At 46.6% G+C, this 13,438-nt stretch overlaps 1 long non-coding RNA gene across 1 annotated transcript; it reads left to right on the plus strand.

The window, feature by feature from the left end:
- Positions 1-5,061: 5,061 nt before the first annotated feature.
- On the plus strand, positions 5,062-11,690 carry LOC139233148 (uncharacterized). The gene is made up of 2 exons (XR_011588144.1): positions 5,062-5,237; positions 11,290-11,690. It is a non-coding gene; the product is annotated as an uncharacterized lncRNA (long non-coding RNA).
- The last annotated feature ends 1,748 nt before the right edge of the window (positions 11,691-13,438 follow it).

Raw genomic sequence — 13,438 nt, forward strand, 5'->3', positions numbered from 1 at the left:
CTTTTCATGAGTAGCTCAGGCAGGGGCACCCCTATGAGCGAGTGGGGTCTCGTGCGGTAGCTGAGCAGAACTCGGGACAGGCGGGTTTGGAGTGAGCCTTCTGTGACTCATTTGAGGCTCTGTTTGATTGTTTGTACTACCCGCTCTGCCTGCCCATTGGAGGCTTGTTTAAATGGGGCCGAGGTGACATGTTTGATCCCATTACGGGTCATGAATTCTTTAAATGCGGCACTGGGGATACATGGCCCGTTGTCACTGACCAGTATGTCAGGCAGGCCGTGGGTGGCAAACATGGCCCTCAGGCTTTCAATGCTGGCGATGGTGGTGCTTCCCGACATTATTTCACGTTAAATCTATTTTGAAAAAGCATCCACCACCACCAGGAACATTTTACCGAGAAACGGGCCCGCATAGTCAACATGGATCCTTGACCATGGTCTGGAGGGCCAGGACCACAAACTTAGTAGTACCTCTCTGGGCGCGTTGCCCAACTGAGCACACACGCTGCATTGTCGTACACAGGACTCTAAGTCAGAGTCGATACCTGGCCACCACACGTGGGATCTGGCTATCGCTTTCATCATTACTATACCCGGGTGTGTGCTGTGGAGATCCGAGATGAACGTCTCCCTGCCCTTTTTGGGTAGCACTACGCGGTTACCACACAACAGGCAGTTTGCCTGAATGGACAGCTCGTCCTTTCGCCGCTGGTACGGCTTGATTAGCTCTTGCATTTCAACGGGGATGCTGGCCCAGCTCCCATGCAGTACACAGTTTTTTACTAGGGGCAGCAGAGGATATTGGCTGGTTGAAGTCCAAATTTGGCGGGCCGTGACAGGTGATTGATAATTTTCAAATGTTTCCATGACCATCAACAAGTCTGCGGGCTGTGCCATCATCAACAAGGTTGCAGGCTGCGCCATTTCCACCCCCATGGTGGGCAATGGTAGCCAACTGAGAGCATCCGCATAGTTCTCGATGCCTGGCCTGTGGCGGATGGTATAGTTATATGCTGACAGCGCAAGTGGCCGCCTTTGTATGCGGGCTGAGGCATTAGTATTTATCCCCTTGTTTTCAGCAAACATGGATATGAGGGGTTTGTGATCGGTTTCCAGCTCAAATTTGAGGCCAAACAGGTACCATTGCATTTTCTTTACCCCGAACACACACGCTAATGCCTCTTTCTCAATCATGCTGTAGGCCCTCTCAGCCTTAGACAAGCTCCTGGAGGCATAGGCGACAGGTTGCAATTTCTCCGCAACGTTAGCTTGTTGTAATACACACCTGACTCCGTACGACGACGCATCACATGCTAGCACAAATCTTTTACATGGGTTATACAATACAAGCAGCTTGTTGGAGCATAAAATGTTTCTGGCTTTCTCAAAAGCAATTACTTGGTTTTTTTCCCCATACCCAGTTCTCATCTTTACACAATAACACATGTAGGGGCTCGAAGAGGGTGCTTAACCCCGGTAGGAAGTTACCAAAATAGTGGAGGAATCCCAGGAACGACCGCAGCTCTGTGACATTCTGTGGCTTGGGCGCATTCCTGAAAGCCTATGTCTTGGCATCTGTGGGCCAAATACCATCCGCTGCGATCTTTCTCCCCAAAAACTCCACCTCTGTTGCCATGAAGATCCATTTCGACCTCTTCAGCCGCAGCCCTACGCAATCCAGTCGCTGGAGGACCTCCTCCAGGTTTTGTAGGGGCTTGATGGTGTCCCGACCCGTGACCAATATGTCGTCCTTAAAAACCATCGTGTGTGGTACCGACTTGAGTAGGCTCTCCATATTTCTCTGGAAGATCGCTGCAGCCGACCGAATTCCAAACGGGCATCTGTTGTAGACGAACAGTCCCTTGTGCGTGTTGATGCAGGTGAGGCCTTTCGAAGACTCCTGCGTCTCCTGCGTCATGTAGGCCGAAGTCAGGTTGAGCTTGGCGAACGTCTTGTCTCCTGCCAGCGTCGCAAATAAGTTGTCTGCCTTAGGTAGTGCGTATTGGTCCTGTAGCGAGAAACGATTAATAGTTACTCTATAATTGCCGCAAATCCTGACCGTGCCATCTCTTTTGAGTACTGGAACAATCGGGCTGGCCCACTCGCTGAATTCCACTGGGGAGATGATGCCCTCACGTTCCACCCTGTCCAACTTGATTTCCACTCTCTCCCTCATCATGTAAGGTACCGCTTGCACCTTGTGGTGAATGGGTCGTGCCTCTGGGACCAAGTGGATCCGCACCTTCGCCCTGGAAAAATTTCCAATGCTCAAAAAGAGAAGGAAATTTGTTAAGAACCTGGGTACATGAGGCCTCATCGACATGTGATAGCGCTCGGATGTCATTTCAGTTCCAGCGGACTTTGCCCAGCCAGCTCCTTCCAAGCAGTGTAGGGTCATCGCCCGGGGCAGTCCAGCATGGAAGTTCGGGCACTGTGCCCTCATAGGTGACCTTGACCATGGCGCTGCCCAGGACAGTGATAAGCTCTTTGGTGTACGTTCTCAGTTTCGTGTGGATGGGAATCAGGGTTGGTCTGAGTGCCTTGTTGCACAACAGTCTCTCAAACATCTTTTTACTCATGATGGATTGGCTGGTGCCAGTGTCCAGTTTCATGGCTACGGGTAAGCCATTCAATTTTACATTTAGCATTTTCGGTGGACATTTTGTCAAAAATGTGTGCACCCCATGTACTTCAGCATCTGCCTCCTCTCTCTGAGGCTCGAAATTGCTTTGATCCACCATGGACCAATCTTCCTCTGCCACGTGGTCATTAGCAGATTTTGTAGAGCTTGCAGCTCGTCTGCAATCTCGTTGGAGGTGCCCCATTGTTCCATAGCTCTTGCAAACATAACCTTTGATGGCATGAATATGCTGATAAAAGCCTCCACAACGCCAATATGATGTGAATTACCTTGCATTCATCCTTTGTTGCAGACTCCGAGTCATCTGGGTTACCTGAGGCCTGCTGGCAGTTGCAGACTCGTGGTTTCTGCCCTGTACATTTCTGCTCGCAAACACAGTTCCAGTTAATTTATGAACATTGCTAGCACTTGTGCGCTGGGAGATTTGTTTGGTGTTATCACTGGTGGACATATGCCCAATACAAAAAAGTCTCTGAGCATTTGCTCCAGGTAGCCATCAAACTCACATTGTCCTGCAAATTGCATTAGCTCGGTGACGTAGCTCACCACTTCCTGGTGCAAGCGGGTATAAAAATTGTCTGCCATGCTGCTTAGGCACTCTGGAGTTGTATTAAAGAGACTAAGGTCACATCAGTTTTAGCTCACAATACTCAGTTGTGTGGAGTTCTTCCATACTTAACACTTTTATTCATGGTGTTTCAGACAAATTGCTTGAAAAACCACTTTCAGTCAGAGAGCACTCCTTACAGAGAAAGGGATTGTTATATACCATGAGAAATTAGACTACAGCCCAGATCTTCCAAAGCATCATCCAACAGCAACAAATGGTCAATAGCAGAAATGTAATGTGAAACTGAGGCGATAATGACTCGGTAACCTCATGTGCCCCATTTTATGTTATTTCTACTTCATTTGTGTTTTCTCCTGTTCTCACCTGTGTAATATCAGCATCCAGAGTTGCTGGATACTGTAGAAAAGGAGAAGACAAATTAAAAAAATACAGCAGTTTTAGTAGTAAAATTTGCAGATGCAGTACCACGAACTTACATTTACATCGTACTTTTATGGAGAAAAACATCCCAGGGCGCATCACAGAAGTGTAATCAGACAAAAATGGATTAGATTATTCTCATACAAATATTCCTAAAACTTTTGATAATTATTTTAGCAGAAATTAATGTTAGACTAATGGGACTGAAGATTCTCAGATTAAATTTGTCCCTTCCTTGCATAATGGCACTGCATTAAATGTTTCTAATCTATTGTCACCTTTTTGGGGTCTTTTGTGATTGTTATCACTTCACAAATTTCAGCGCTAGTCCCTTTTAATACTCTGGGATAGATCTGCTCCTGCTGGAATGGGAGGAGACTCATGTGGATTATAAATACCAGCACAGACTAATTGGACCAAATGACCTATTTCTAAGCTGTATATTCGATGTAAACCTACGTAATCAGTTGCTGGAGTCCTCAGCAGACATATTACAACATTTATTCCCCTCCCCTGCAGATTTCCAGCACCTTGAGACATAACTCCCATGTAAAATCACTAAAACTGTGCACAAGATACATTTAATAATGCTCCGATCATTACTGACTTAATAGAGGGTTTTCATTGCTGCTTTGAATGCAGCGATAGCTCTGACTACATAGCTGTCACTTTCTCTTGCTCTCCAGTGAGATTAAGCAAGAGAAAGCATTATTCATTTTACAGCTTGATGGGCGAGCAAAAGAGAAAATGAAATAAAAAAGGAGGCTAAGGGAGAGAGAGGGAAGAGATTGCTAGGGAAATCAAAATAAGATGAGAAAGAAATAACTTGTCACTTATATAGCATTTTTCACATTCTGAAGACATCCCAAAATGCGTCAAAGTCAATTGCCAGAATTTTCGGAGGTAATATCGGGTGGGTTGGAGGAATGGGAGGGGGAAGTGAAAGTTGAAAAAATGTGACCCTGACCACCCCTTCCAAGCTGCCTACTTTCACCTTTAACTCAGGAGGGACGGTGAGGGTGGGGAAGATGGCGAGTTGGCAATTTACCGATGATTATGAAGCCTGAAGCCTCTAATTGAACCTGCTTTGCAGATTTTACTGCAGGAGGCCGAAGATCCCGGGGCTCGGGATTCCCGGTGGCAGCAATGAGGCGGCCTCAGACTTAGGGAGAAATCTTTGTGGGCCGGGAGGAACAGGAGTGCTTCCTCACAGCCCCCCAAGCTCCCCCACCATCAGCCTGCCCCTCTCTGGGTTCAAGGTTCGGACCCACGGCATCAGATCCCCTCCTGCCCATGCCTGGAACACTCCCCAACCCCCGGGATTGCAATTCGGCCCTGGGGTCAGGGATCGAAATCCCCGGGGAATGTGACATTGATTGGACTTCTCCCCCCGGAGAACCAGATGCCCGCCCCAGGCTTGGCTACCCCGCCACCGTCGCCCATCCTGGGCCCAGCACTCACCTGTTGCTGTGGCCTCCTTCTCTGAGTTCCCTGCACGACTAGAAGCCAGCCTGTCAGGGGTAGGGAACCCACCCCTGACATCCACACTGTGGAGCCCGACCTTACAGGTTTCCGGCCATCTGACAAGTCTCCCCACACCATGCAGGTGAGACCCAGCAAAATCTAACTCATTGAATTACTTTTGTTTTATATGCAAACACTGCAGCCAATGTGCATGCAACAAGTAACCACAAAGAGAACTGAGTTGAATGAATAGTTTTGGTTATATTGATTGAGGGATGAATGTTGGCCAGGACACCAGGAGAACTCCTTGTTCTGCTTTGAATAAGTGCCAGGGCATTTTTACATCTATCTGAACAGGCACATGGCTCCTTGATTCAGCATTTAATCTGAAAGATAATTGAGTAGAAATTGGGCTTTGTTGCACCCGTTTAATGTGAGCGCAACAAAGCTCAACTTTGGGAATCAAGGTCCTGCGCCCCAAGGACACTTGTCTGGAATGTACAAATAGAACAGCACAGACCAAGTTCTGAGTGACGTTGCAAAGTGTAATTCAAGCCATTCTGATTTCAGACTCCAGACAGGATAGAGCTTCCCATCCGAGCACAAGTTCCTGACAGCCACAGCCCAAGTTCATGACCACCCAGCCTAAGTTCTTGCCTCCCCCAGCCGAAGATCGTTATCCCCGCCAACCCAGCCCAAATTCTTGCCCCCCCCGCCAAGTTCATTAGCCTACCCAACCCAGCCCACATTTCTTAACCCCCCATCCCAATTTCCTGACACCCTCAGCCCAAGTTCATGCAACCCCCCAGCCAAATTTTCTTACCAAGCCCCAGCCCAAGTTGCTTACCCCATCCCAGCACAAGTTCAGGACCTTATCCCCGCCCCTCCCCCCACCCCAACATAGATGGGGCATTGTGTGTGGGTCACAGATTGTTAACAGGTTTATTGGATATCAAGTGAATAGTGACAGTGTCGTGACTTCCGGATTTCATCCACCCCAGTGATGTCCCTTGTCACAAGCTTTCCGAGAAATCGGGTCTGGGTGTAAAGAGGGTTGGAAGAATGTGATCCGTCTTAGAAACATAGAAACATAGAAAATCGGTGCAGGAGTGGGCCATTCGGCCCTTCGAGCCTGCACTGCCATTCAATGAGTTCATGGCTGAACATGCAACTTCAGTACCCCATTCCTGCTTTTTCGCCATACCCCTTGATCCCCTAGTAATAAGAATTACATCTAACTCCTTTTTGAATATATTTAGTGAATTGACCTCAACAACTTTCTGTGGTAGAGAATTCCACAGGTTTCACCACTCTCTGGGTGAAGAAGTTTCTCCTCGTCTCGGTCCTAAATGGCTTACCCCTTATCCTTATATTGTGACCCCTGGTTCTGGACTTCCCCAACATTGGGAACAATGTTCCTGCATCTAACCTGTCTAAACCCGTAAGAATTTTAAACGTTTCTATGAGATCCCCTCTCATTCTTCTGAACTCCAGTGAATACAAGCCCAGTTGATCCAGTCTTTCTTGATATGTCAGTCCCGCCATCCCGGGAATCAGTCTGGTGAACCTTCGCTGCACTCCCTCAATAGCAAGAATGTCCTTCCTCAAGTTAGGAGATCAAAACTGTACACAATACTCCAGGTGTGGCCTCACCAAGGCCCTGTACTCAAATTCCCTCGCTATTACGGCCAACATGCCATTTGCCTTCTTAACCGCCTGCTGTACCTGCATGCCAACCTTCAATGACTGATGTACCATGACACCCAGGTCTCGTTGCACCTCCCCTTTTCCTAATCTGTCGTCATTCAGATAATAGTCTGTCTCTCTGTTTTTACAACCAAAGTGCACAACCTCATATTTATCCACATTATACTTCATCTGCCATGCATTTGCCCACTCACCTAACCTATCCAAGTCACTCTGCAGCCTCATAGCATCCTCCTCGCAGCTCACACTGCCACCCAACTTAGTGTCATCCGCAAATTTGGAGATACTACATTTGATCCTCTCGTCTAAATCATTAATGTACAGTGTAAACAGCTGGGGCCCCAGCACAGAACCTTGCGGTACCCCACTTGTCACTGCCTGCCATTCTGAAAAGTCCCCATTTACTCCTACTCTTTGCTTCCTGTCTGACAACCAGTTCTCAATCCATGTCAGCACACTACACCCAATCCCATGTGCTTTAACTTTGCACATTAATCTCTTGTGTGGGACCTTGTCGAAAGCCTTCTGAAAGTCCAAATACACCACATCAACTGATTCTCCCTTGTCCACTTTACTGGAAACATCCTCAAAAAATTCCAAAAGATTTGTCAAGCTTGATTTCCCTTTCACAAATCCATGCTGACTTGGATCTATCATGTCACCTCTTTTCAAATGCACTGCTATGACATCCTTAATAATTGATTCCATCATTTTACCCACTACTGATGTCAGGCTGACCGGTCTATAATTCCCTGTTTTCTCTCTCCCTCCTTTTTTAAAAAGTGGGGTTACATTGGCTACCCTCCACTCCATAGGAACTGATCCAGAGTCTATGGAATGTTGGAAAATGACTGTCAATGCATCCTCTATTTCCAAGGCCACCTCCTTAAGTACTCTGGGATGCAGACCATCAGGCCCTGGGGATTTATCGGTCTTCAATCCCATCAATTTCCCCAACACAATTTCATGACTAAAAAGGATTTCCCTCAGTTCTTCCTTCTTACTAGACCCTCTGACCCCTTTTATATCCGGAAAGTTGTTCGTGTCCTCCTTCGTGAATACCGAACCAAAGTACTTGTTCAATTGGTCTGCCATTTCTTTGTTCCCTGTTATGACTTCCCCTGATTCTGACTGCAGGGAACCTACGTTTGTCTTTACTAACCTTTTTCTCTTTACATATCTATAGAAGCTTTTGCAGTCCATTTTAATGTTCCCTGCAAGCTACCTCTCGTACTTTATTTTCCCTGCCCGAATCATATGCTTTGTCCTCCTCTGCTGAGTTCTAAATTTCTCCCAGTCTCCTGGTTCATTGCTATTTCTGGCAATTTGTATGCCACTTCCTTGGCTTGAATATTATCCCTGATTTCCCTTGATAGCCACGGTTGAGCCATCTTCCCTTTTTTTATTTTTACGCCAGACAGGGATGTACAATTGTTGTAGTTCATCCATGCGGTCTCTAAATGTCTGCCATTGCCCATCCACTGTCAACCCCTTAAGTATCATTCGCCAATCTATCCTAGCCAATTCACGCCTCATACCTTAAAAGTTACCCTTCTTTACGTTCTGGACCATGGTCTCTGAATTAACTGTTTCATTCTCCATCCTAATGTAGAATTCCACCATATTATGATCACTCTTCCCCAAGGGGCCTCGCACAACGAGATTGTTAATTAATCCTCTCTTATTACACAACGCGCAGTCTAAGATGGCCTCCCCCCTAGTTAGTTCCTCGACATTTTGGTCTAGAAAACCATCCCTTATGCACTCCAGGAAATCCTCCTCCACCGTATTGTTTCCTGTTTGGTTAGCCCAATCTATATGCATATTAAAGTCACCCATGATAACTGCTGCACCTTTATTGCATGCACCCCTAATTTCCTATTTGATGCCCTCCCCAACATCACTACTACTGTTTGGAGGTCTGTACACAACTCCCACTAGCGTTTTCTGCCCTTTGGTATTCCGTAGCTACACCCATACCAATTCCGCATCATCCAAGCTAATGTCCTTCCTTACAATTGCATTAATTTCCTCTTTAACCAGCAACGCCACCCCGCCTCCTTTTCCTTTCTGTCTATCTTTCCTAAATGTTGAATACCCTTGGATGTTGAGTTCCCAGCCTTGGTCACCCTTGAGCCATGTCTCCGTGATGCCAACCACATCGTATCCATTAACTGCTATCTGCACAGTTAATTCGTTCACCTTATTCCGAATACACCTCGCATTGAGGCACAGAGCTTTCAGGCTTGCCTTTTTATTAAACTTTGACCCTTTAGAATTTTGCTGTAAAGTGTCCCTTTTTGTTTTTTGCCTTGCGTTTCTCTGCCCTCCACTTTTACTCATCTCCTTTCTGTCTTTTGCTTCTGTCTCCATTTTGTTTCCCTCTGTCGCCCTGCATTGGTTCCCATCCCCATAACATATTAGTTTAATTCCTCCCCAACAGCACGAGCAAACACTCCCCCTAGGACATTGGTTCCGGTCCTGCCTAGGTGCAGACCGTCTGGTTTGTACTGGTCCCACCTCCCCCAGAACCGGTTCCAATGCCCCAGGAATTTGAATCCCTCCCTGCTGCACCACTTCTGAAGCCACGTATTCATCTGAGCTATCCTGCAATTCCTACTTTGACCTCTCTCCCATCCGATCCCCTCTCCTGCTCCCCTCTCTTTCCCCCAGTCTCTGTCTCTCTCCCCCCCTAGTCTCTCTCTCTCCCTCCCTAGACTCTCTCTCTCATTCCCCAGTCTCTCTCTCTCCCTCCCCAATCTCTCTCTCTTGCTCTCTCTCTCTCCCCTCCCAGTTTCTCTCTCTCTATATCCCCCCAGACTCTCTCTCTCCCTCCCCAGTCTCTCTCTCTCCCTCCCTAGACTCTCTCTCTCATTCCCCAGTGTCTCTCTCTCCCTCCCCAATCTCTCTCTCTCTCTCTCTCTCCCCTCCCAGTTTCTCTCTCTCTATCTCCTCCCAGTCTTTCTCACTCTCCCCCAGTCTCTCTCTCTATCCCCCGCAGTCTCTCTCTCTCTATCCACCCGCCTCCCACCACCGCCCCCACCCCACAGTCTCTCTCTCTCTCTCTAACTCTCCTCCCAGTCATTCTCACTCTCCCCCCAATCTCTCTCTCCCCCAGCCATTCTCTGCTGCCTCCACCCCCCTGTCTCTCTCTCTCTCCCGTCCACAATCTCTCTCACTCTTCCCCAGTCTCTCTCTCCACCCCACTCTCTCACTCTCTCTCTCTCATTCTCCCCCAGTCTCTCTCTCTCTCACTCTCTCTCTCTCCCCAGTCTCTCTCTCTCTCTCTCCCCCGGTCTCGCTCTCTCCCACTATCTCCGATGTTTTCTGTCCCACAGTTGGCTGCGAAAATGTTCCAAATGATCCAAAAGCAAGAAGCAGCTCGATGCGGCTGTCTCTCTGTCTCCGCTTCCGACTTCCAGCTTCCTCTTACGCGTGCATGCGCGACTGAATCGAGGGCCTGCTCAAAAAGGGGGTGGTGTTCAATGTGCACATGCGCAGAAGGACACAGAAAAATCTAGTGCAAATAGTCACTCTGCCCTTGAAACTGGCTTGCAATGAGTGGACAGGAGTCAGGTCTGCCTCACTCAGGATTGTTCAGCAATCTAAATGGAAACTGCCTCTGAAAGTTAGAAAATTGCCTCAATAATTTTTTTTAAATAACTAATACTCCGTGCAAATCGCTAAAATGTAAATCATTTTATTAAAGTAATAAATGTGATTTTAATTATTATAACATTGCAATATTAGTTGGTTTTACATAGGATTACCTTGGATATATGACACAGAAACAGGCCATTTGGCCCAACCTGTCCATGCTGGTGTTTATGCTCCACTCAACCCTCCTCATCCAAATCTATCAGCAGAACGCTCTATTCCCGTCTCCCTCATATGCTTGTCTAGCCTCACCTTAAATGCATCTATACTGTTCACTGCAACTACTCCCTGTGGTAGCGAGTTCCACATTCTCATTACTCTTTGGGTAAAGAAGTTTCTTCTGAATTCCCTATTGGTTTGCTTGGTGATGATCTTATATTGATGGCCTCTAGTTATGCTCCTCCCCACAAGTGGAAACATTATCTCTGTATCCACTTCATCAAAACTTTTCATAATTTTAAAGGCCTTCTTTTTTCCTGAGAAAAGAGACCTCGCCTATTTATCTTTTCCTGATATGTATACCCTCGCATTTCTGGTATCATCCTTGTAAATCTTCTCTACACCCTCTCCAGCGCCTCTATAGTCTTTTTATAATATGGCGACTAGAACTGTACGCAGTACTCTAAGTGAGGTCTAACCAAGGTTCGATATAGTTTTAGCATAACTTCCCAACTCTTCAATAGAAATAAACCCTAGCGCTTAGTTTGCAATTTTTTATAGCCTTGCTAACCTGTGTTGCAACTTTAAGTAATTTGTGTATTTGTACTCTGAGATACCTATTCTTCCTACCAAAATGTAATACCTTACATTTATCTGTGTTGAACTTGAAGGGGTTAATAGGGTTAGTGCAAAATTGCTGTGCTTGAAAAAAACAATCGACCCAGCATGTACTGAATGACAGGATGCGATAAGCAATTGCGAAAAGGTCACAAGACACTGAGCAACATGGAAACCAACTGCCAGCTAGAGGGAAGAGGGCAATTGCACACCAGAGGCTGGCCGAAGATAAGGAAGTGTGCCGAACAACAAACTGTAAAACTGCTGTATGGGGACTTTTGAAATGTCAGATGATCGGGTCATGTGGAAGTAGTGACATGTGACCTCTGTGGTTTATGACTTTAAATATGCTGTATGTGTAACACCAAGTTGAGTTTGTGCCTGGTTGAGGAACCTGCACATAACTCCCCTGGTACCTTGTATTAATAAACTCTGTGTGTTCTCTACTCTCTAATTTTGGTCTCGGAGTAAATTTATTTCTACCTCGGGGTTTTACCCCAACAGTTTTGGCACTGCGAGCAGGGTGTACCAGTGGGCAGACTCGACCGAGACTCGAGCGTATGGGGATAAGGTCAGATTTTATGACATCCCAGAAATTGGAACGCCTGAGACGGCAGAGTTGAAGCCGCCGGACACCCAATGGACAAAGTGAGACACGGCGAGAGTTGATAACAGACACAGTGAGTAGAGACTAAGATAAAGCAGAGTATAAGTAGGATAAAAGTGGTGTGAAAGAGAAATGAGTGTCCTCGTCACTTCAATTGTCACAAACTATCTCAGTCACCTAATTTGAGCCAGAATTAAGAGGGCAAATGCCCCACGTGATGGCCAAGGATTAAGGTCGAAGGGAACACCGAGAGGACAAAGTGACGGCGGAAACCTGTGAGTGACTGTGTGATACTCATGAGTTGGCATGAGAGTTGAGGGATAATCCCATCACTATAAATAAGTAAGGGAATAGAAGTAGACCCGCGTGAAGAGACTCATTCACAGAGGAAGTGAAGGAAGGTTAGATCACATAATGGCGTCGGGGAAAGACCTTGAATGGGGGCCAGGAGGGTCTTTTAGTAGGTTCTATGCAGATGACCAGAAGGGCTTAATAGACAAAATGATTAAAGATGGGTGGGATCCCTTGGCTGTCCCCAAGGAGCAAAAGAATTGGTGGGAAAAACAGAAACAGAAAAAGACAAAGAAAACCGGAATACTTTTAGTATATTAATTATGTGTATTACGAAGTAAAACTGAACAATTAGTAGAAAAAACTAAGGAAACAGAAGCCGAGAATAAGAAATGGAGAGAGCGGTATGAATAAACCGGCAAGTGGGGGGGATAAATTATGACTTTCCTCTGATTTATGTTGCCGCAGTAGTGGCCTCAGCTCCTCCCTTTGATGAGGAGACAGAGATGAAAATATTAAGTGACAAGAGAGGATATGAGGAAAGAGCAGCCCCTGTTAGGGTGACCCTGGGCCCAATGGGAGGAAATCCCCACTATGAATACCACGCTTTCACCTCCACAGAAAAATAAGTGATGAATTAGGATTTGGGGAGTTGACAATCACGGAAAAGGAATGTAGAATTTTGGCAAAAGTTGGAAGAATTATACGAAACTCACGACATGCATGAAAGAGATGTCCATCAAATAGTTCGGGCTAAGTGTCCGAAAGATCAGTGGACAGGGTTAGTAGCCCCTCACAATGGCGGCAAATGGATACCCGCCATAGAGGTCACAAAGACACAATGAGATACAGTCAGACTGGGGTTCGTTAATGGGAGCATCCATTCCAAATTGGGGATTGATAAGGCAAACCCACCAGAAAAAGATAGAAAACACCAATGACTAATAAAAAGGTTATGGTTTCAGTACCAAGAATCCTCTGGACAGGCAGCCCCGACCAGAGATGACCCAGTCTTCGTGAAAATGCTTAATGACAGCCTTTCGGCCGACCATCAAAAGATCTTGAAAATGGGGATGGTAGTCGCAGACACCTATGACCAAGCTGTCCGGTGGGCATGCCACATTAACTCTGGGGAAATAAAACAAGAAGTGCCCGCAGCTAAAAGCAGTAAGAGTGCGGGCTGAGGGGAATGCTAAACTGTGGCAAGACGGGTCATTTTGCCGCCGACTGTAGGGGCCCCAAGAGACCAAGCGTCCGATGTGACAATTGCGGGAAAAAGGGACATGCCACTGCTAAATGTTGGG

This window comes from Pristiophorus japonicus, chromosome 2 (assembly GCF_044704955.1).
Source record: "Pristiophorus japonicus isolate sPriJap1 chromosome 2, sPriJap1.hap1, whole genome shotgun sequence".
Taxonomy (NCBI): domain Eukaryota; kingdom Metazoa; phylum Chordata; class Chondrichthyes; family Pristiophoridae; genus Pristiophorus; species Pristiophorus japonicus.